Raw genomic sequence first — 24,012 nt, forward strand, 5'->3', positions numbered from 1 at the left:
TGGAGTTACACTGCTATTCATTGGAATCTTCTCTCCCTCTTTTCAGTTGTCATCAGGCTTGTGGTACAGATCTTACATCTTTTTATTTCTTTTGGCAATGCTGGTAAATATTTTGCTAGTTTTTGTTTGACTTTATTTTGGTTGGTCTTCATTTTATTAGGTGCTAGGTGAAGATGCTGTGATTAGGGTTGGTTTCCTGATTTTTAATTGTATATCTTTTGTAACAAAATGTCTTAAAATTGAAGTATATACAGATACAGTTGAATAATGAATCCCTATATACTCATCTTCCAGCTAATTATCAACATACAGCTACATTTTTGTTTTCTTCTGTGTACCTTCTAAACCCTGTCATCCTGTCTCCCCCATTTCATGCTGGATTATTTTAAAGCAAATTCTAGATATTATATTATTTGATTCATACTTATTTATGTCTGTTAGGTGAGCACTTTAAAAAAAGACTCCACAATGCCATTGTCATATCTAAAAAACTTACTATTTTCTAAATGTGATGAAATATTCAGTGAATATTCATATTTCCTCAGTTGCTTCACAAGTGTTTTTATAGTTGGTTTGTTAAAGTTAATATCCAGATAACATTCACATTACATTTATGGTTGCTCTGTCTCTTGAGTGTTGTGTTTTGTTTTCTTTTGGTTCTGGGGATTCAACCCTAGGGGTGTTTTACCACTGAGCCACATCCCCAGTCCTTGTTAAAATTTTTTTGAGACAGGGTCTCTCACAATGCTTGGCTTGAATATCTTTTTTTTTTTTTAAACATTTTTTATTTTTATTAGTTATTGATGGACCTTTATTTATTTGCTTATATGTGGTGCTGAGGATTGAACTCAGTGCTTCACACATGCTAGGCAAGCACTCTACCACTGAGCTACAACTTCAGCCCCTTGAGTATCTTAATATAAAGTTTATTTCTTTTCTTTTTCTTCTAGTTTGTTTGCTGAAGAAACTGTTTGTCTTACAGCATTTCCTGAATTCTGAACTTTGTTTATTGTATCCCTCCTGCAGTGATAGTTTAGAATGTTTCTGTGTTGTGAGTTTCTTATAAATAGGTAGGCAGACTTGAGTCTTAGATTCAAGGTTGATTTTCGGGGAAGGATGGAGAGACTAGAATCTTTCATAGCTGTTGATGATTATTTCTTATTGCATTTCATCCAGAGATCCTGTATGGTTGACTCTTTTTGAGGGGATAAAAATTGCTTCATTTGTTCTGGTGTTTTTGGCTAGATAACTTTACCTTATTGATGTGGGTTATTTAATTACCATGAAATACAGGATAAATACTTTTTTCCTTTACCAAATTTCAAAAGAAGCTGTTGATATAATAATTATTTCCAACTTTTTTTTTTTTGGTTTCAATCTTAAGTGTCCCCTTAAGTCCCATATGCTAAAGGTCATAGGCCACCCTGAGGCACTCTTGGGAGGTGGTGGAAACTTTAGGAAGTAGAGCCTTATGGAAGGAAGCTTGTCACATTGTGGGGGGGGCATGCCCTTAGAGGAGGTATGAGCTGAACAGCTGTGCTCTATCCTGTGCTCCCTTGTCCTTGTGTGCTACCCTATGCAGGCCCCCAAATGGTGGAGTCAACTGACCACGGACTGAAACTTTTAACCTGTGAACCCAAATATTTCAGAATTTCCTCCTCCTATGTTGATTTATCTCAGGTATTTGGCACAGCATCAGAGAGCTGACCAAGAATCTATTTCTCTCTCTTTTTTAAAATGACACCCCAAATTGAACCTAGGGGCACTTTAATTCTGAGCTGTATCCCCAGTCCTTTTTGTTAATTTAGAAATGGGGCCCAGTTGCGGAGGCTGGCTTCTACCTTGTGATCCTCCTACCTTAACCTACCAAGATGCTGAAATTACAGGTGTGCACCACTGACCTGGCTAGTCTGTTTCTTTTTTGGCTATCATTATTAACTTAAGGACTTTTATATAGTCAGAGGATTTCAACCAATTAGTCATCCCCGCTGGGGATTGAACCTGGGGTGTTGAACCCAGGGGTGCTTTACTGCTGAGCTATATCCCTGAGCCTTTTAACATTTTTTATTTTGAGACTGGATATCTCCAACTTGCTAAGGCTGATCTCTAAAATTTGTGATCTTTCTGCTTTAGCCTCCCAAGTTTAAGGGATTACAGGTATGCACAATGACTGTAGTCATTCTTTTTGTTTTGTACTGGGGAATGAACTCAGGGGTACTCCGTGTAAGGTCAACCTTGTAATGCTAGATCAGTAAGCTGCTGCCGTGTTTCCTGCAGACAACTTTATTTCCTCTGATTTGAGTAAACAGATGCGGTTTCATGAAGAATTGAAATGTATAACTGAATTTGTTCAGAAGTGTTTTGTAATGGAATAACATTACAATACTTATTACTTACTTACTTACCACTGAGCCACATCCCCAGCTCTATTTTGTATTTTATTTAGAGACAGAGTTTCACTTAGTTATTGAGATTGGCTTTGAAATTGTGATCCTCCTGCCTCAGCCTCCCAAGCTGCTGTGATTACAGATGTGGGTCACCATGCCTGACTTAGTCATTCTTTTTGATAGTTATGTTTTTTTAACTTTCACCACTCCCTTCAAACTGGGTCTTATGCCCTTTGACATGACCCTGTCAGACTTTGAAAATAAGGAATAAGTTTATTAAAAGGCTATATAATTTCTTTCTGGAGAATATCATCAAATCTCCCATAGGCATAGCATTAAAAGTATCTACACTACAATGGGAAAAAAAAAAAAAAGCCATAGAGCAAAGTGAAAACTTCATCCCCAAGTTTGTATTGTCAGGTTTTTGTCTTAAAAAGCATCTTTGTAAATTTTTTCCTATTCAGGTAATCAACTTTCTGGGCCATGGATTAAAGGGCTGTAAATTTGGAAATCCAAGAGTTCCAACATATTCCACAGTTAAAAAGTCCATTCTCACAGGAAATGAGGATGGGTTTGCGTCCTAACCTTTGCCATTTTTTCCCCAACATAAAATGTTGCTAAACATGCTGCCCTGAGAAGGTCAACCTTGTAATGCTAGAGATCAATAAGCTGCTGCTGTGTTTCCTGCAGACAACTTTATTTCCTCTGATTTGAGTAAACAGAATCGAAATGTATAACTGAATTTGTGAAGAACTGTTTTGTAATGGAATGACATTACAATACTTACCATATTTCCAAATCTCCAGGAAGTTTGTGTCTGACATTTTAAAACCCATGTTGGTTTTGTAAATTGCCACTCCCCCCAAATTCTATGAGTAATGTTAATCCCATAAGAAATAGTCCTTTTCAGTTTTGTAGCTTTTCTTTTGTAGAATAAATGGGGTTTAGTTTTATCCTTGTGCTGGTAGTAGTCACTATCATGACTCTTTTGTTAAATATTAAATATGAACTGCCAGTTTTTAAATACTTTGAGTACTTACTGAATGTTGGGCTGCAGTACAAATAATGCTGCTGCATACCATACTAATATAAACAAAATGTCATGCTTTGAAAAAACGTTTATTCTCCAAGAATAGAAAGAAGTATAATGAAATTCTGTATTTATTTTCCAGTGAGTTAGGTTTTGAAGTAAATAAATGATGATACTGTATTTTATTTAGAAATATTTCTTTTCATGCCTTTTAGGCATTTTGGTTTGTAAAATAACTATCAGATTATTTTAGCAACTGTAAGAATCCCATTAATTATTTTTGAACAACCAACACTGAAAAATATGTCAAATTGTTTTAATGGCAGAAACTTTGAATACTTTATTTCTAGTAAATTAAGTTATTCTGTGAATTTTCCAGATGGCAAAAGCAACTAGAATAATTTGATTTATTATTTCTTTCCCATTTGTGATATTAATGAATTGTGAATTAGTGCAGTTTAAATTGGTACTAGAGTGTCCCTTTTGAAATCTTAGAACTGTGTTCTTATATGAAAAATTAAATTATTTGTGTGGAGAGGTAGTTATTTTCTATATCACTCTACAGAGGATCTGAGGGAATATATTTGTGGGAATATACAGGAAATATATTTGATACAATTGCTTACATAAAAACAAATTAGGGCAGGTAAATTAGAAATAAGAAGAAAACATCTAAATGAGAGTCTAACCTCTACATATACAAACTGTAGCTGTGGCTTAACAAATTTTTATTGATATCTGTCTTTGTGTATTTTTGTATGTGTATTTGTATGTTTTGTCTTGTTTTTTACCCAAGAAATACTTTTAAAATGTGTGATGCTTGATAAAACCTCTACTCTTTCTTGAAATGTTTGCTGGTAATCATTGAAGTTTTTTTTCCCTGTCAATACAACTGTGAAATGTTTTGTTTTTTTAAAGTATAAAGATGAGTAAAATTTTTAATAAGAGGAAATTATAGTAATTAATATTTGATTGGTTTTTTATTTTTCAGGCTTTTTCCTTTGGCGATAAAAATTTTTATGCTTTTGAGCATTTCTTTCAAGACCCTGATCCTGTGAAAGTGAGTCATATCATTCAAGACATAGCTTATATGTCAACTTTTCTGTGAAATAGTTTCTAATTCCTACAAGTAGGGTTAATACCTGTCTTTGTCTCCCAAGAAGTTTAATAGCACTTATTAGGTTGGATTTTAAAACCCTATGTGTCATTTTTTTCAGGGCAGCAACGCTGTTTCATTCCCAGTGATTAGCACGTGGTAAAGCATTCTGTAGATGTTCATGGAAAGAATGAAAACTAGCAAATTAATCAGAAGTTTTAATGAAGTTCAGATTATTAAAATTTTTGCTTCCTTTGGAATCAATGAATACATTAGCTGGTTTGGATCATCTTTTTATTGTACAGGATCTTCTGAACCACTAATAGCAATGTGAGTTGCCTTATAGTTGAATTTGAAACATTCTGTGTGTGCGTGCATATGTGGGATGCGCTCTTCTGGGGATTGAATCCCTAGGCGTGTTACCATGAGCTACATTCCCAGCCCTTTTTAAAATTTTGATATAGGGTCTTTCTAAGTTGCCCAAGCTGACTTCAAGCTTGCCATCTTCCTGGTATTACAGATGTGCACCACTCTGCCTGGCTTCATTTCCAATCTTATTTTACCATTATGCTGTTATTCTGCTTTTAAAATGCGGTTCTTATTTTATTATGCCACTCTCATACTACGAGACCTTTAGTAGCTCTCTTTTACCTATGGGGGAAGTCAAAATTAACAATTCATGTCTTCTCTCCCATCCCATTGGATCTTATGCTTTATATAGAAGATTCTTCCCTGCCTTCTGTGGAGCTATATGTTTTTCAGAATTTTAAATATTATTTTGGTACTGGGGATTGAATACAGTGGCACTTTATCACTGAGTTGTGTCCTTAGCCCTTTTCAGATTTTTTTTTTTTTTTAAATTTTGAGACAGGGTCTCACCGAGTTGCTTATGGCCTTACTAAATTTCTGAGGCTGGCCTCAAGCTTGGGATCTTTCTGCCTTAGCTTCCAAATTGCTGGGATTACAGGTATGCGCTGCCCCACCAGGCAAGATATTATCTATAACTACCTGGAATTTCTGCTTTCACTTTGCCTACCTGGTTCCTATATGAAATTATAAAACATGAGTTCTAGAAAATTCTGACAGTTCTTTAACTCAATCTTTTAACTTATAAATGAAAAAAATTAAGACATTGAAATTTTCATTGATTTCTTGCTGCTCATCACCCATGTACAAAGCAAACCAGCCTCAGACCCAGGTTATAACTAATGTCTCTTTGCTCATTTTTCACAAAGTCTTTTTTTCTTTCTTCCTTTCCCTTTTTGTGATACTGGGGATTGAACCCAGGGCCTCATGCATGTGAGGCAAGTGCTCTGCCACGGAGCTACATCCCCCGAAATTTTTTATTTTGAGACAGGGTCTCATTAAGTTTTCTAGACTGACTTCAAACTTGGAATCTTCCTGCCTCAGCCTACTGAATCCAGTGGCTCTTTATCATTGAGCTGTGTCCCTAGCCTTTTGTATGTGTTGTCATGCCCGGCCATAAGGTGTTTTTATTTTAAATTGCAGCTGAAAATTTTGTTTCCCTCTAACTTTCTCTAACCACCTCAGTTAGAAGATCTATTCTGGACTTCAAACTTTGGTGCTGTTTATTGTATTGTGAGAGCATTATGTTTTCTGTTGAAATAATAATGAACAATGACATTGCTAACCTTTGCTTACTTTTTGGTATGCTCTGGACTAAAAAGCATATTGATTTTCTCATTTTACCTTACAACCACACTACAGGGCATTGTTATTCACGTTGTAGAAATTAGGAAACTAAAGTGTAGAGAAGCAAGGTCCTAAAGGTCATAGGTTTAAACTCAGGTCTGATCAGAATAAGACTTACCTAGCTTGTATTATAATATTTTACTTGTGTTCATCTTTTTGCACTGGATTGTAAGACTTTTAAGGACAATGAATAGTTCATTAATGTCATTGTATCTCCTCCAGCATCTGTTGCAGAAGAGCTCGGGAAATTTGTTGACTTCCACTAGACGGATATATACCATTTGACCACATATTGAAGGTCAAGGTATTGATATAAGGTAGTGGAGAAGCAGAAGGTGAGAGGTGAAACATGTAAGCATAGGACTTACGTGTAGATAATAGATCTAAGAAAAGGACAAGGTATGGGGTCGATTGAAGTTTCAGGGGAATGATGTGGGCAGCAGAGTTCTTTAACATTCATAATTTATTGGTTGAAAGGAAGGTATACATTTGTTTACTTATAAGAGTTTGGGATTTCATCTCAGTTGCATATTGTTATTTCCAGCCTTGTTCATTGTTGTATTTGGTATTTCTTTCTTTAAGTAGTCCTGAAACTGTCTACAAGAACAGGAACAAATCATTTTCATGTAAGATTAGCCTTTTTAGCAAGAGAGGTCTGGGACACTTTAATGAATGAGGATCATGAACTTTGTCTACTTAACCTAGGGCTTCCAAATTGAGGGCTTCCAAATTGGTAGAATGCTGAAGCTGTGCAAGTGCATTTTGCTATGGGTATGGGTTCTGTGAGTGATTGTCCTTTTGTAGTCGTGCAGTTAGGTGTGAAAAATCTTTTGTGCTTTTTGCCTGTTAGGGAAGTGAAACCCTTAAGCTGTGTAGGCATATTGATTTCCCATTTTTTGAAGGATTTTAGTTTAGTCTTTTTTGTTCTTCTGAAATAATCCTCAAAGAATATTGTGCTAGCTTTATTCTTTAGTGATCAAGAGTATGGGAATGAACCAGTAGACTGAAAAGTAGGGTGATCTTTGAATAGCCTATTTTTTTTTTCTTTTTCTTTTTTGGTACTGGGGATTGAACTCAGGGAAGCATTACCACTGAGCTACATCCCTAGTACTTTTTATTTTTATTTTGAGATAGGGTCTTACTAAGTTGCCTAGGCTGGCCTTGAACTTGTAGTCCTTGTGCCTTGGCCTTACAAGTCTGGGATTACAGTCATGTATCATTAGCAGAATAAATATTTAAAAATGAATGCTGCCTATGACTTGAAAGAGAGGATAAGTGATGTGTTCAAGCAAAACTAGTTATAGGAAGAACATTGCCTAGAAGAAAGATTTGAGTTCTAGAGCTCTTTCCTTCAAGTATACTTATTTATATGTCACATACCAAATTCACAGTTTGTTTATGGTGAAAATGAAACCTCAGTTAACCTCTCCCTCATTTGGTTGTGAAAACAGGTCTTTGGTGTCAATTTGCAATAATATATCATGAAATATATTCAGATGCTGGCATGCTGACTTATGCTCACCACATTTATTAGGGAATGTTTTAATAGGTATAAGTACTTTCTGTGCCTGTGTCTTCAAATAATTGTTGATGACTATATAGATTTAGCTCTTTCTTATTTTAAAAAATTTTATTGTATAATATATGAAGATACATTAAAACTATACAGAAATATAAGTAAGATTTATCATTTTGCCTGGCATTGTGGTGCATGCCTATAATCCCAACTGCTTGGGAGGCTGAGGCAACTTATAGAGACCCTCTTTCAAAAACAAATTAGGGATATGACTCAGTATCACGCACCCTTGGGTTCAATCCTGAGTAACCCCCCCCCAAAAAAAAAACAAAAACAAAAACAAAACTAACGTGCTTTTGTAAATTAAATAACTAAATAGTTTCAATTGTCATTTTTTACTTTGGCCAGTTGAGATACTGTGACCTTCTGTGCATGCTAATTTTTCCATCATGAGTTAAAAACAAAGATTTTATGTGGCACTTGTCTTCAGAGAAATAAAAATTTATGCCATTTATTCCCTATACATCCTCAAGACTAAAAGGAGATAAATTAATTTCATGGACGAAAGAAAATGAAGGAAGGATGAAACCCTTGTATCAAAATTCCACAGCTTTCTAAACCACTGTACAGCGTATCAAAGCAAAATTTCATTGTGCTGCCTGGCTATTTCTGTGGGTTTTGATATAATAATGTATAGGATTTAATGAATAGGTACACTTGGCTCATGGATTTATCCTGTTTTTCTTTGAGTGATTTTTTTCCCCTTCAAATAAGTTTTTAGGGATAGTCATTTCAAAATTGAGGCCATTTTGAGATATGCTGTAGAATTTAAACAAGTGCCTTGTTTCCTTTCCCCATTACACCCTATTTCTTTTGGAGTAAATGTCCTTTGTGGAAATAGCTACACTTTTTCAAGAAATCATTTCATTGAATTTAAAGAGGAAAATCTTATACCAATGTTAGTATTAAAATAGCAATGTTTTCTTAAATTTTTTTTGTAGTTCTCATTTGTGTACTTATTCAAGTACTACTTTGAGAATTGGAGAAAGGTTGAGTTAGAAACTTCACGGTCAGAGGATCATTTTATTGATTGTATGATTGATTGATTGGTATTGGGGATTGAAGCCAGAGCTGTTCTATAAATGGGTCTCATCCTCAGCATATTTTTTAAAATGTAGTATTTTGAGACAGGTTTTAAGTTGCCCAGGCTGGCTTCAAACTTGCAGAATTTATGATCCTTCTGCTTCAACCTCCTGAGTAGAAGAGATTACAGGTGTGTGTCACTGGATCTGGCTCAAAAGGCTCATTTTAGAGTGAATATAATTACTATCTCATGGGTTTGTTTATTTATTTATTTTCTGGCTGTAAATGTTTGTAGTTCTACACTTTCAGATTGTTAAGTTTAAAAATTCTTTTTATTGGCAATTCATATAATAGAAGAATTAGATGAAGAAATCAGAAAACTTTGGATAGTAACATTGGCCAAAAGTTGGGTTTTTTTTTTTTCTTTTTGGCCCTGGGGATTGAATCTAGTGGGGCTTAACCACTGAGCCACATCCTCAGCCCTTTTTATATTTTATTTAGAGACAGGATTTCACTAAGTGGCTTAGGTACTCACTAAGTTGCTGAGCTCAGGCTTTGAACTTGTGATCCTCCTGCCTCAGCCTCTGGAGCCGCTGGGATTACAGGCAGGCACCACTACTACTGGCTAAGAGTTGGATTTTATTGTTGGTGAAATTTTGAATTAATTGAACAAGATAATTTGGATACCTGGAGCTTAGAATATGTTCTTTCAACATCTTTGTTGGCCTAAAGCTATTCAATTGAATTTACTGTTTATTTGAACTTGGAACTGTCTTTTGGGTATTAGTCAGCTTTTTCTGTTGTTGACTTTTGTCCATTGTTATTACTTTCATTGCCTACTCTACTGTGACCTTAAAAATCTTTGCATATTTCTCATTCTTACCTTTTGCTTACTTTTCTGTTCATTGAGCCAAATGGACATTTAGGTAAATCTGCTTTTTGAATATTTAAACCAACAATTTGGTCATTTGCCTTTTTGGAGGTTGCCTGCCATACATTTAGCACTGTACCTCATGTTAATATTCTTTACCATTTTCTGTCAACTTTAATAAGATAGGGCCTTTGGTATTTCTTGATAGAGTATCTCATTTATTAGTAGCTATTTCTGTACACATGTAATTGACTACAAGTACGTATTTACACAGCCTGGTAGAATCATTATATAAGTGATTCAGATTAAGAAAATTGCTAAATACTAAGTGCTTAATTTTCTGTTTAGAAATGTAATGTGTGCTAGAGATAATATTTGAGGATCTAAAGTATGTAGGAAAGGCTGCACATTTTATTTTGATCTTATTACCATCCAAAGAAAAGTTTATATAAAAATCCTCTGTCATTAACTTTCTGCTTTCTGAAGATGATACAGCAGACTATTAGCCAAAGTCCTAGCCATTTAGTCAATTGAGAAATACTTTCAGTAAAACCTGTTGATATAATTTGGGCAATTTATAGAGCACCTGTTCAAGCAATTTCTTTGAAATACTTTAAAACCAAGGGTCTGGGAGGCTGTGGTGGAGTGGACCCTGGGGAATGGGTAGCAGAGAGGGCTGCTGAGCCCAGTGTGCTGTGAGCTGCACCACTCGGTGGTTAAAGGAAGAGATTAGGGCCTTTTTATCCTTGCTTGCTCTGCACTTGAGCAAGTCACTTTGTTGCATCTCTGGTTTCTTATATAGTTGTTGTAAACACAGTACAGGTCATAGTAGGGGGAAACTAATGGAAGAGACCTGAATTTTGTTAAAGTAGTTGAAGATCCACACAATGGTTCCAAATAGTTAATCTAACTATGAGTATACATATGTGCATGCAATCTATTTGTTTCCCTCACTGAAGTCATCTCTTCTTTTTTTTTTTTGTGGTACTGGGGATTGAACCTAGGGGCACCTAATCACTGAGTCACATTCCAGCCCTTTTTGTTTTTTATTTTGAGACAGGGTCTTGCTGAGTTGCGTAGGTCCTTGCTAAGTTGCTGAGTGTAACTTTGAAGTTGTCATTCTCCTGCCTCAGCTTTCCAAGCCACTAGGATTATAGGTGTGCTCCACCACACCCAGCTCTCATTGAAGTTTAGTAGGTCTTGTGTGAGTTGGGGTGCTGCACAGAAAAAAAAAAAACAACAAATCCTTCCCCAAGGGATTTCATTGTCAGATAAAGGACTCAGAACAATCTAATCCAGATCCAGACTTTGAGGTATTGTGATACCAACAGCTGTGGTCTATTAAATATCAAATTTCAACTGTTTGGTAGCAGTTAAATGTCACTGGAACAGTTGGCAGTTGCTTTGTAATTTGACAGGTCTCAAGGTTTCCAAAGTAAATGTATAAAATCTAAGCCGCTTTTTGACATATGAATCATATTCAGTGTTTTTATGGGGGGAAATGAATTTTTTAATTTCTGGAGTTAACTTGGCAACTTTAAAAATAGAGTTGTGATAACTAATCCTTTCTGCATATTTAAAAAACTTATTTCCATAGAATGAAATTGTAGAAGTAAATTTGGCTTTTGAAAGAACAGTGGTTAATATACTATTTACCAGGGTGAGTTTAGAATTTGACTGGTGGAATTTACTTAAAATGCCTTTTCACAAGTGTATAAATGGGATGGTGGTATTCTTAGGTATTCGCAAAATAAATACTAAACTGTTCAGCTTTTTAAGGCCTAAGCAAAAAAGAGAAAGTCTCAGTATTTGCTTGATGCTTTTCCTAAGTGTAGTCACCAGAGGAGGATTTATAAGGAAAAGTCTTGTATTTTCTTTTCAGAATTTTGGAAAGGATAAAGAGGTGCAAAGGAGGAAAATACACATGCAAATGTAAGATGTTTAAGATTTTTTCTCTTTAGTATTTGCTCTCCATTATTATCAGTGATGATTTATACTACTTGGAGATGAGAAGATTGAAATGTTCAATATTTGATAAATACAACTGATTGGGTATACCCAGAGAGAATTGTGATCTTTCACAGAATGCTTTGCAACCCTCTTCAGCTGCATTGAGCAGTCATAATAGTGTACACTCAGTAAACTAGTCATTACAAAAAGGGAGCAAGACTATAGCATCTGTGGAGAATTGGAAACACATGGAGTAAAGACATGGCAGATTCAGATTATTTCAGGGCTAGAAACATTGCTTTAAATAATATTTACAGCATTTGAGTAAATAAATACAGAGAAAAAATGTATATGTAAATATGTATTTATTTGTGGTAGATGGTATGCCTTGAAGAACTTTCCATGAAACTGGTATAATTGAGCATATATTTAGATAATTTGCTGGATGATTTAGAGACCACACAACCTTTATATTTCTTATGATTATGGAGATACAAAAACTTGTGTTGAAGCCTCCTTCAGTGAGGAATATATACTTTGATAATATCTTTGTGTTCAAAGTGCTGAAATTAGATTTAATAAGTTGATTATACATTTATAATGAACATTTTCCCTTTTAAAATATTAAATCAGGGGGCTGGGGCTGTAGCTCTATAGTAGAGCACTTGCCTCGCACATGTGAGGCACTGGGTTTGATCCTCAGCGCCAAGTAAAAAATAAATAAATAAATGAATAAAGATATTGTCCATCTACAACTAAAAAAAATTAAAAAAATATTAAACCAGTTCTATTCAACTTTTTATAAAGTCTAGCATGTCCTGATCATCAGGCATTGGAATATTTTTACTTTATTGCTTTATTCCCTAGAGAGAAAAATCATCACGCTGAAAGATGACCCATATCTTACAAAATAACATGTGACCAGGTAGTTTCAGAAGAGGAAAATTAGTTTTGTACAGAAGAGTAAAAAATTGCTTTCTGTGTATGTCGTGAGACTTGTTGGGCATATGCATTTCTAAGGGGCCTACAATAGCTTTGTGTTTTTTGGATAGTATGTGAAAACAGGCATTTTAAAACAACAACAACAACAACAAAAAACCCAGGTATTAATTCTTAGAAGGTGTCAGTACTTCTCTAGAGTAATTGGTACTTTAGGTGGTGATTTTCCTTTATGTATTCATAGCAGTAACAAAGTACAGATCTTCATGAATTATAATTGCTGAGTTTTAAATTCAGATATCTCGTTTTTAAAACATGTTGGAACACTGGCTTTTGTTTACTAGTATTATTTATTTAGTTAGTTTTTGGTCAGCAGCCACCAGTAAAGTATGCTATGTTATTTGATTTTTACATAGGTTTATTCTAGAAGTTATGATGCAAAATATTTCATTTTGCTTTCCTTACAAGTATTTTCATCCTGGCAACTTTGAATAAATGTTTTAAATTGCTTGTTACCAGATAATTGAATTGATTTTGGAATAGTTTGAGACTCTTATAAACATGAATGAATACTTTTCACACAATTCTTTTAATTTTTTTGGGGGGGTTTACTAGGATTGAACCCAGGGTCACTTAACTGAGTCACATCCCCCAGCCCTATTTTGTGTTTTATTTAGACTTAGGGTCTCACTGAGTTGCTTAGTGCCTTTGCATTGTTGAGGCTGGCTTTGAACTTGTGATCCTCCTGCCTCAGCCTCCCAAGCCTCTGGAACTACAGGTGGATGGTGCACAGTACAATTCTTTAATTTTGCGGGGGTCAAAGAAAACTCATGTTCAACTGTTAATCTCTAATGTTTAGCTTAGGAATTCAATACATTTTTGGTGAATGAACAAATGATTTTTTTGTTTAATAAATTAAAATCTTCCAAATTTGGTGACTATCTTAAGGCATTGCTGTTTTTAGCATATTTACCTGTGAAATTACATGCATACGCACAGACACAGTGTTTCTAAACTATTTTAAGGAACAATTATTACAGTTGTATTAAATGTTCCTTAATATGACATAGGAAGTTTTGATTCATGTCAGGGCATTAAAATTTTTCCATTTTATTTCAAAAAGATGAGCAAGTTGCTATCCTTAAGTGTTATCTTGTAATAAATATTGGGATAAGAAGTTAAAATCACACACAAATTTCATTTTTTTGCTTATGAAATATCCATATAAACTTTTTGGAATGATGCCATTTCTATTGCTATGAGTTGGGCTCAGGGAGCCACTATTAATCATTGGTTACATTCAGCATTGGCCTTCTATCTTTTTGGCAAACATTGGAGTCTTTGCAGGTTCATGAGGTAATGGATAATTGTTTCACTTCCCAGGCAACAGGCCCCAGAGATCCAATCTGTAGTATTCCAGGGGGAGCTCTAACAGCTTTGTTTGGGACCTGGCCCTGTGGAAAGGAAGCTTATTTGCCTTGTAGTCAAGTACATACTTGGATGTGGGTGATATACATTGAGGTGTGAGTCTAAATTGTGGGTCTTGTTGTTATGACAAGTGTATTTGAAATTTATAAAGCAATCAATTATACCTAATGATTCTGGCTTACAGAAAGGGAATATGGTGGTAGGGAGACTAAAAACATTCCAGACTCAACCTTCATGTAGATAGGACATTGAACATTTTAGTATTTGTTTATCAAGTAATTTTCATTCATTAGAAAAACATGTTTTTCCTATGAGTTTGCCTGCTCCATTCCTTATATAGTATATGCTTGGAATGAAGAATATGTAAATGAGGAATTCTTGTGCCCTTTAAGAAGTTAGACTAATTAATGGATAAAAAATGACAAGAATAATTTTAAGAACCAAGAATGTGTATTATTGAGGTACCTAAAAGAATTTAAATAATGAAAGAAGTTCGGGAAGAATCAATGAAAAGACTAGAAAAAGTGGTGGTAAGAGAAGAATGGAGGTGAAATGAGTGTAGCCTGTGCTGAGCCTAGGTAGGTGTAGAGGGCTGGACTGTAGCTGGTGGATGGACTGGTAGAGAGGGCCTCCTGCACCAACTCATAGAGTTAAGATTTTATCTGAAAGTCTAAGATAGGGATCCATTATAGCTTCTAAGTTGTGTCAAGGTGAAAGTAGTGTTTAAAGAAAGAAAAATAGAAGGTAATTGTAGGCAGTTCACAGGACAGCAAACCCAAATGGTAAGTTAGTAAGTAAGCTTAGGAATCTCACTAGTAGTTAGGAAAATGTAAGGTAAAACAGACTTATATAATTATCATAATGAGCCTAAAGACCCCAAGTCTTGGGGAAGATGTAGAGAAATTGTTTTAATCATTCACTACTGATGAGATTATACATTGGCACTGCCATCTGGAGAACAGTTTGGCAATGTCAAGTAAAAACTGACCCATACCACACAAGCTAGCAGTTCCACTAGGATGTGCTTTAGAGATTCCTATACATATGCCTGAAGGAGACATGGAAGAAGTAGTTATCAAAATATTTATAATAGGGTAAGGTGGTGCATGCCTTTGATCCCAGTGGCTCAGGATCACAAGTTCAAAGCCAGCCTCAGCAAAAAAGCAAGGAGCTAAGCTCTATCTCTAAATAAAATATAAAATAGGGCTGGGCGAGTGGCCCTGAGTTCAATCTCTGATACCTCAGTGGCCCCCCTCTCACCCCGAAAAAAAAATTTTCATAATAACAAAATGTTAGAAATAACCTATCTTTGAATTAGGGGAAAAAAGTATATTTTATTTTATGATGAATTACCCTGTAGGAATTAAAAAGAAGTATGTTGGGCTGCATAGAGCCACATATATGAACATAGTAAAACATAATCTTCAACTAAAAACATAAAAGATTATGGATATGGAGATATAGTTATATATGAAATTAGGCAAAAATGTGGTCACTCTCTGCAGCCACCAAGAAATATACTAACCCTGGTAAGTATTTTCTATTGACTTGTGAATTTTCTGAGAGCCTAAAATCAGATTTTTAAAATCCAGCCATTGTTAGAGCAAAACAGTACCTGTTTTATTCCTGACTTGGTCTTTACATACTGGGGATATTAAAACCTCTGAACTCCTCTGGGTTCATTGGTATAATATTAAATTTTTAAAGAACTTTGCAAAACACTTATAAAATTTTAATTTAATCGTTCTGTTCGTTTTCTGAAATAATAGACTGTGCAAGATTTTTTTTATTCTCAAATTAAGTGGCAGTAGTTGAACTTGAATTTGCCTTCTCTAATTCCTAGTTTAGTTCTTTTAATAATAATTTTAAAGTTTTTTTTTCCCCAACACACAGTTTTAGCATATAGTTACACTTCATTTATGCAGCAGATTTATTCCTGCATCAGTCATATGTAAACAGGTTTTTGGAACAATTGGTATTTTAAAATATGAGTATTATGTCTTTCAAATTGAAGAGATCCAGTGGTGAGTCTTCTTATTAAGGGAGTAATGTTGTATTGATTTATTGCCATTTTGTTTTTGTGGGTGATTATAGTGGTTCTTAAGCCTTAGTATACACAAGAACCGTCCAGTAAATTTATGAAAAACAGATTATCTGGTCCCTTTCCCCCTCAGAATTCTTCCCTTTTGGTTTCTCACCATTACTTGATTGGTTTCTTAAGGGCTGTGGGTTTTTCTCACTCATTTTGGTATTCTCAGTGCATGGCCTGGGTGGGGGTGGTGGGTAGGAATAGAGAAAGAGAAAGATAAAAGATTGAGTGTGTGTGTTTTGCTTTGTTTTTCCTATTAAATGCTTAATAAATACTCATAGGATGAATTCAGGAAGAGCTTCTCTGAAGGAAATGCCTGGACTGAACTAATACAGTAATAATTGTGGGTGGAGAACACTGGAAAGAATTTTAATGCTCAAAATTTACACTTTTGCTGAACTTGGTTTGTAGTTAAGCATTATTTTCAAACATGTTTTTCATTAGCAATATCACTTAAAAACCTGATACAAAGTTCCAGGGAAGGATTTTACTGGAAAAGGTGTAAAGAAAAGTAAGGGTGCATGAATAGAGAGATTAAAAAAAAAAAAAAAAAAAGTCACATTATTCTGCACAAGTATATCAAACCAGCTTGGAAGTTAACAGTTTTCTTCTCAGGGAAGTTGTTTTTTAGCCATAAGCTACTGCAAATTGTTCAGCCATTGGCAGCAGCACAGAAAACTGCCCTTTTCACCCTTTCCAGCTCACAAATGTAGACGATTCATAGCTGGAATCTATCTCCAAGAAAGTGCTGGCCTTATTGAAGCCAAATGTTCTGAGTTTTTCATGTGGATGCATGCAGGGCCTTCAGTACTTTTGCCATACAGTAAAGCAAACAGAGATCCTAAAAAACAAACAAAAGCAACAACACAAGCAAAGTTTACCAAATAACCTTCAACTTACCATTTGTAAATACAGATGCAAATAATCTATTTGGTAATATATTTCTCTTGCTCACTATCTATCACTCTTCAGTGTTAGCTTTTTAATGTAGTAACTGCACAATAGAATTAGTTGAATATAGGATAGAAGTAGGATGAAGACAGAAATAGTGACAGATTCTGCATTTTTCATCTCTTGCTGTTTAGAAAAGTCCAATTTTATTTCAAGATGGGGCTTCTCATGTGAGAAATTTAAAAATGTAGAGGTAGTAAAGAGATCCCTAAATTGCCCATGTAGTTCACATATGAAGAGACCAGGCTGATGTTTTCCATTAGAGGTCAGAAAACCCAGGTGTTTGGACAGTAACCTTGAGTGCATTGTTTTGTGCTAGCCTTCTAGATAACATTGGGGATCTATTTTTCTATTGTTTAGTTACTCAAAAGCAACTTGTATGAAGATGTGGCGCTGTGTAGCACACAGAACTACTTCATGCCTGTCAGTATCAATCTGCAACATAGATTATTTTTTCCTTCTCTTTCCATTGACACGTTCTCCTAAAATTAACAGTTACATGTACAGTGAAGATGCTGATAAACTGATAATACTGTGAAATCTTTTTGATTTGTTTGTGCAGATTAAAGAGTCTGATTTAGTAAAAGTTAAAGCAAGCAATGAGGGAAAGCATGTTTACAGTTAGTGCTTGCTTCACTATTTATCTATTTAAACTGGAAAGATACCCAAAATAGCAAGGTATGCTTTTTGTACCTAGATACAGGCAAGCCAGGTCTCACTATCTACTAAGTATATAAGCATTTTCCTTTGAATTTCTAACTTGAGTACCTTGGTTTGCCTTCCAGTTTTCTTCACTGTGTATTCTATAGGATTTATTTTGCTAGAATAACGGTGCCTTTGAAAAGAAGTTCTTCTGGATTTGAGCATATATTAAATTAGTATTTATATTGGCTTCTAACTGAAAAGTGTTCTTTTGGTTATCTTTCATTAAATCAAAGTGTAACAGGTCTTGTGTAATTGAATTGAACATATTTTGCTTATCATTCTTGTGTGTTTTTTTGGATATTTTCTGATATTGTACCTTTTTGAAGAAATTGTCCTTGAGTCATTATTGTAACTTGTTTGCAGCTACAAATCATCTTGGAGACAGAAAATATGCCCTGAAAAATAATGGGCAGTTTTTTTTGTTTTTTTTTTTTTTAAATCTATTAATTGTGTATTTGGTTCACAGATTGAATTTTGGCATTTGATTCTCCTCCCAGGTCATGGTAATATCCAGCTTCATTTTGTGAGTGACTGCAGATGCCTTATTACCATTTGGGCTTTTATGTCTTTTTAATAAATGACCAGTCTGTAAAATTTTAAGCCAAATGGAAAAAAGAAATTCCTAGTTTTCAAAGGGTTGTCTTTAATTTTGTATTTAAAAGGCCATGTTGGTTTTATTTTTAGAAATAAAATATGTTACAGCTGTTGGTAATTTACCACCTCCTGTCCTTACCTCCCCTTAAATAATTGAAGGAGAAAAATGTGCATTGATTTTTAAAAAAATAATAAAAAGCTGAGAGGAACTTCAGCTTTATTCTGTGACTTGCCCTAATGTTTTTATGTGATGCATAAGATTGTAGAAAAACTGGATTCAAATAGAAGATACAGTGAGTTGGGGTAACTTGAGTTTAGTATTTTAAAAAAATCATAATTATTTAAACTACATATACGAAACATGGCAGCTTGAAAATGGTGGAAAGCCAAAGATAATTGTCAGGAAATGGTTTCACGTGTTGCTTATTGCATCCTTGACGATGTGGATAAAACAGAAACAGCTGTGATTCCAAATGCCCTATAAATTTCAAGTGTTGGTGTAGCATACTTTATGAGTTGATTTAATAAGAACTTTACCCATATGTCTTTGGTGACTTGCTTTCAGTTCTCTTCACAAAAATGTAAAATATTTGGGGCTCTTTCTTATTGCTAAATGAAAAATTTGTGCATTCAGCTCCCCAAAGCAAGTAGCCTTGAGAGATAGGCTTGCCTAGAAATTGACTACATTTTTGTGGGAGAACGGGTGAAAAGGGCAGTTTCCTGTGTTGCTGCCAAAAGGTCTGAACAATTTGTAGTAGCTTGTGGCTAGCAGACAACCTTTGTGAGGCAAAAACAGCAACTACAAACTGGCTTTGGGTATGTGTGAGAAAATTCTCTTTTTTCCCACATGATTGTTAGGCTTTATAGAAAATTTATAAAGTGAATTTTTAATTTCAGTTGTTTGACATGATGTTTGGCTGATTTTAGATAAAAGTCTAGGTGAGTATGTTTGAGTTAGCACAGTGGAAAATGCTGTGGTACTTAAAAAAATAAGGTAGCATTTATGGTTTGCTTTTATTATAACCATGTGCTTTGATGGGCAATTATTTTACTCCTGCTTTAAATGTAATGGCAAATCTTGGCATCTAAAGCATGTATTTTATAGGAATGGGTTTTGTTCATGTATTCTTTTTCATTTAGCTGATTAGAAGTGCATTTTTTTTTCACATAGGCAATATATTCCATTTTATATTAGAAGCATGTTTATGAAATATATGTGTGCAACTTCTGGTAATTGCTGTTTGTTAGTAACCTACAGGATGCCAGGCATGATAATGATATCTTCTCATTGGCTTTATTGTTTACTTCTCTGCATAAGGTAAACAAATTACAGAGGGTGTCATACAGCTGGAAAAGCTTGACTATTGGACTTTATAGAAAATTATTTTATAAATAATTATCTCGTTTGCTTGGCATGGTTGGAGATGGGATTTGGAATCCTATCTATATGGTCCTCATTATTTCAAAGTAATCACTATTCCAGATATTCATTTTGTAAAATAAAAATCGGTCAAGATTAATTTTGCAGAATGAGCTTGGATATGTGGAATGAGCAGACTTGGCTTGATTTACTGTTTTCATTAAGTTCTTAGGTGTGGTTTCCATCTTACCTCAGCATCTGTGAACTTAATCGTTCAATATAATTTTGTGGTCTGAATTATAGCAGTTACCACAATGTACATGCAATCACATTGTTATTTAAGTGTTCCAGACTTTGCTTTACTTTGTTGACTTTAATTTTGATTTTTTTTCTGTTGAGGATGTGTAATAGCTTTTCACTAAAATGCAAATAGCTGGTTAGATGTAATTTTATTCTTACTTTAATATTTTGTCCTATTCATCAACATCCATTTTTCTCTTCATTGACTATTACTAAGTTATTTCATAATTTAGCACAGTAGTTCTCAACTCTTGGTGGGTGTGCCTGGGTGATTCTCTAGAAGATATTTGGCAACTACTAGGGACATTTTTGATTGCCTTGACTTGAGGGCACGCTACTGGTATTTGGTATGTAGAGAGGCTAGCATCCCACAATGTGCAGGATAGCTCCTCACAACAAAATGTCAATACTGAAGAGGTTGAGAAATCCTCATCTAGCTGCAAAAGCTCCAGGCCAAATATAATTCCTGGGAAATTCTGATTTTATGAGGTTTTCTTAACAAAACAACTCAATGGCAACTGCACTTGTTTTTTTTTAATCTGTTCTAGAGATGAGAGGAAAAGCATATCCATCTGTTTGCGCACCCAGCTCTGAGATAAAGAACACAGGTTGAAATTACATTGAATTCTTTCACCTGTTTCCTACCTTTACCCACTACTTCAAATTAGGGGAAGTCACACTTTAAACTAGTATGTGTTATCATTTTAGCCACAATTAATTGACAGCTGAAGAGTGGTATATAAACTACCTTGGTATAGGGTGGAAGATAAACCAAAGAAGGAAGGGGGATACTGACCAAAGATAAGTTTCACTTAATGCAGTTTTGACTAGGATGAAGGTCCTAGTGTGTGCCTCAGAATTATATTGAGTACCAGAGAATGGAGTTGTGATTGGTATATGCAGGTCTCTACATCCATGGAATCAAGCGTTGTTTCATGTTGTAAACGGAAGTACAGGGTGTAAGTGGAATGTTTAGGAAATATTAAAAAGAATCCTGAGTTTAGTATCTATCAAATATCTACCTTGTTAGTAGAGAAACAGGCTAGATTTTTTTTTTTTTGTATTTTATTATCTCATAAATTCTTGGCCATAACTTTTGTGATTTTGGTTAAATGCAAAAAGTTGAGAGTGGTCTTTCATACTTGATGCCTTTGCAAGTACTTGGAAGTCTGTACCTCCTTTCCTTGCTCCCTTCACCCTTTAGGTATGACTCCCGTTTTACCCTACTTAACCTCTTTAGGATATTTTTGTATGTTCCATTTTTTTTTTTTTTTTAATACTGGGTATTGAACCCAGGCTTGCTCTATCACTGAACTAACTATATCCCCAGACATTTTTTGAATCAAGGTCTTGGTAAGTTGCCAAGGCTGTCCTTGGACTTGAGATCCTCTGCCTCAGCCTCCTGAGTTGCCGAACACATTTCTTTTTGTAGTAGATATTTATCAGAATGGATTGTAATCATGGGCTTATTCCCTGTATATCCCTTACTAGATTGTAATGTTCAAACATGGGGCTGGTTACATACAGGGAGCCAGTCTCTAAATATTGAGTGAGTGAATGGTTCACAAATACACAGTAAACACCCCAGTTTTAATGGAAACAAAAAAAAAAAAAAAAAAAAAAGAGGAAGAAAAGCAAATGCATTAGCAGTTTTAAAACTGAATAATGAAAAATGGTTGGGTGGATGATTGAAAGCTGGGGTGCTGGGGAAGGACCCTAAGTGAGTGAGAAAGGAATTGATACATCAGCATGACTACATAGGTTTAGTTTGTGCATGCATGGTCTTTTTTGATACCCAAGGTCTGAAAGAGTAAGGCCTATATCTTGGCCATGTTTGCAGATAAACATTTTTCACGTGAGTTTCCTTCACATTCAGTATCTTCTTGCTCTGAAGAGCAGCCTTTAAGTGTTCTTGAGAGTGACCCTAATTCCTGGCATATGGATTTAAATCTAGACTTTCCTACTATTCTGTTGTGTTTTGTTTCCTTTCTATCCCTATTAGGAAGAACTGGGTTTCGAAGTGATAGAAATGGTCTGAGGTCCTGCAGTGATTGTCTGATGGAGCTTCTTGTAGCACCTTGAATCCTGGACTGAAGTGGTGCTTTCTCCTTGGGCAGTTATGCTTCCTTTACTTACTCCCTTTGCTTACACTGGTTTTTGAATTTCACAGAGACAGCTCCATTTTACTCCAGGGTCAATTCTCTTATTTGTCTTAGAGTCACTATCAGTGGCTTGGGTTAGAATAAACTACAACTCTGTAATGTATGTTTTGTTATTTTTTGTTGTTGTTGTTGTTGAATTATATGAAAACACTTATTAGATACTTGGATTCAATCTAGAGATAATTATGGGAAGAGTTGTTTCTTTCAATGAAGATCCACTAGCAGGCCACTGGTGCTTATTGTTTAATGGCCATGCCATTGGACTTGACCTTTGCAAATTGAGTGTGTCTGATTGTACAGGTGCTTGGGTTAGTGAACCAATTATACTTGAACAATAAACTGTTGTGCCTGATAGTGATTAGAGAGGCAGGACATGTTGCACATGGACTACTTTTAGTAAGAGAATTAGAATAAATATTACTAAACATTTTTTAAGTAGGGGAGAAAACTTTTTGGAAGTAAATATTCTGATTTTATTGTTCCAATGGTTTTTTTGCCCTTAAATTTATTGGTATTAGAACTCAGTTTGGTACCGGGGCAGATTTTGTTTCCTTTCCTCTCTTTTATCTTTTCTTTTTTTGATGACATAGTTTTATATTTTCCCTATTGGACAACAGCTGTAGTTGGATTATGGCTAATAACATAAGGAACATCCAGTTTCTAGTATCGGAGGATATATATTTTTTGAGTTTATATCTTTTTTGCTTTTTGTATGGTATGAAATTGATGTCCAAGAGAGTAGGAATGTGTGTTGACCTGGAAACTTTGTAGGATTTCTTGGGATTATTTGGTGTCCTTTTAAGATTTGTGAGGTATGTTACACACATAAAGGTGTAGGAGGTAGAGGTCTAGGGCTGGGCTTTTCAAGAAATCATTTTAGAGGGTCATGACCAGCATTTAAAAGAGTGAAATAGAGTAAACATGAGAGTCATGGCCTCATGTAGTTTGTAAGAAACTTTTACATGAAAATTAAGAAAAGAAGCCTTGCCTTTGGGAGAGGAAAGAAAAGGGGAGGGCTGAGGTAGAGTCCCTGGCAGGATATTTGAGGCTGGATTTAGCATAGACTGCCCAAGTTTAGGCTTTGGTTTTCATCAGAGTGGATGATACATGGTCATTTAAAAACTTTGTTTCCATTAAAACTGGGGTGTTTACTGTGTATTTGTGAACTAGATTGGAATGTAAATATTTTACTCTGGGTTACAGATGGAAGAATTTAAAAGCTTGGGGTCTGACTGTGGGAATGTGTAACAGATGGTCAGGAGAACAGGATCATTGGAGATTTGCCTTTTAAAAGTAAGAACACAGTGCTCTGCTTTAAGCCTTATAGAAAGGATAATATGTGAAAGGAGTTTAGATTTGGAATGTATTATACATGATGAAGGTTTGGGGTTCAGGCTTTAAACATGGTGTGGTAAACATTGTTGGCTAGTGGAGAAAAGTATGGCCCAAATACTGGTTGAGTTTTTGGTTTAGCATGTGGTCTTTCAGTTTTACTCTTAGACTGAGGGAAATAGATTGGAAAAATACCAGGGCCTGGACCAGTCTAAGACACCTTTGAGTCTGTAAAAGCCAGGCTGTAAGGAAAGAGCACTCCCCCCCCCCCCCACCAAATAGTGCTGGGGATTGAACCCAGGGCTTTGTGCATGGGAGGCAAGTACTTGACCAACTGAGCTACATCCCCAGCCCAAGAGAGCACTTTTGATGTGATTTGGATCACAGGGAGAGCGCTTTCTGGGACTTTGTTATGGGTTGCTCACAAAAACGTGATCAGAAAAAAATAATTGAAAAATATTTTTTTGGAGTTTTGTATGAGTAATAAAGCCCTATAAAGGATTAAG

General features: G+C 35.1%; 1 protein-coding gene across 12 annotated transcripts in view; it reads left to right on the forward strand.

Annotated features, from left to right (window-relative positions):
* Epb41l2 (erythrocyte membrane protein band 4.1 like 2) overlaps nt 1-24,012 on the forward strand; it is a 191,777-nt gene that overhangs the window by 19,310 nt on the left and 148,455 nt on the right. For 4 of the 12 annotated variants that reach the window (XM_071613018.1, XM_071613019.1, XM_071613022.1 and 1 more), the window contains exon 2: nt 4,409-4,477. The exons of the other annotated variants lie outside the window; for them this stretch is intronic. The gene's annotated coding sequence lies outside the window, so the exon portion shown is untranslated. The remainder of the gene's footprint in view (nt 1-4,408; nt 4,478-24,012) is intronic. 12 annotated transcript variants of the gene reach the window in all.

The sequence above is a fragment of the Marmota flaviventris genome, chromosome 6 (genome assembly GCF_047511675.1).
Source record: "Marmota flaviventris isolate mMarFla1 chromosome 6, mMarFla1.hap1, whole genome shotgun sequence".
In the NCBI taxonomy this organism is placed as follows: domain Eukaryota; kingdom Metazoa; phylum Chordata; class Mammalia; order Rodentia; family Sciuridae; genus Marmota; species Marmota flaviventris.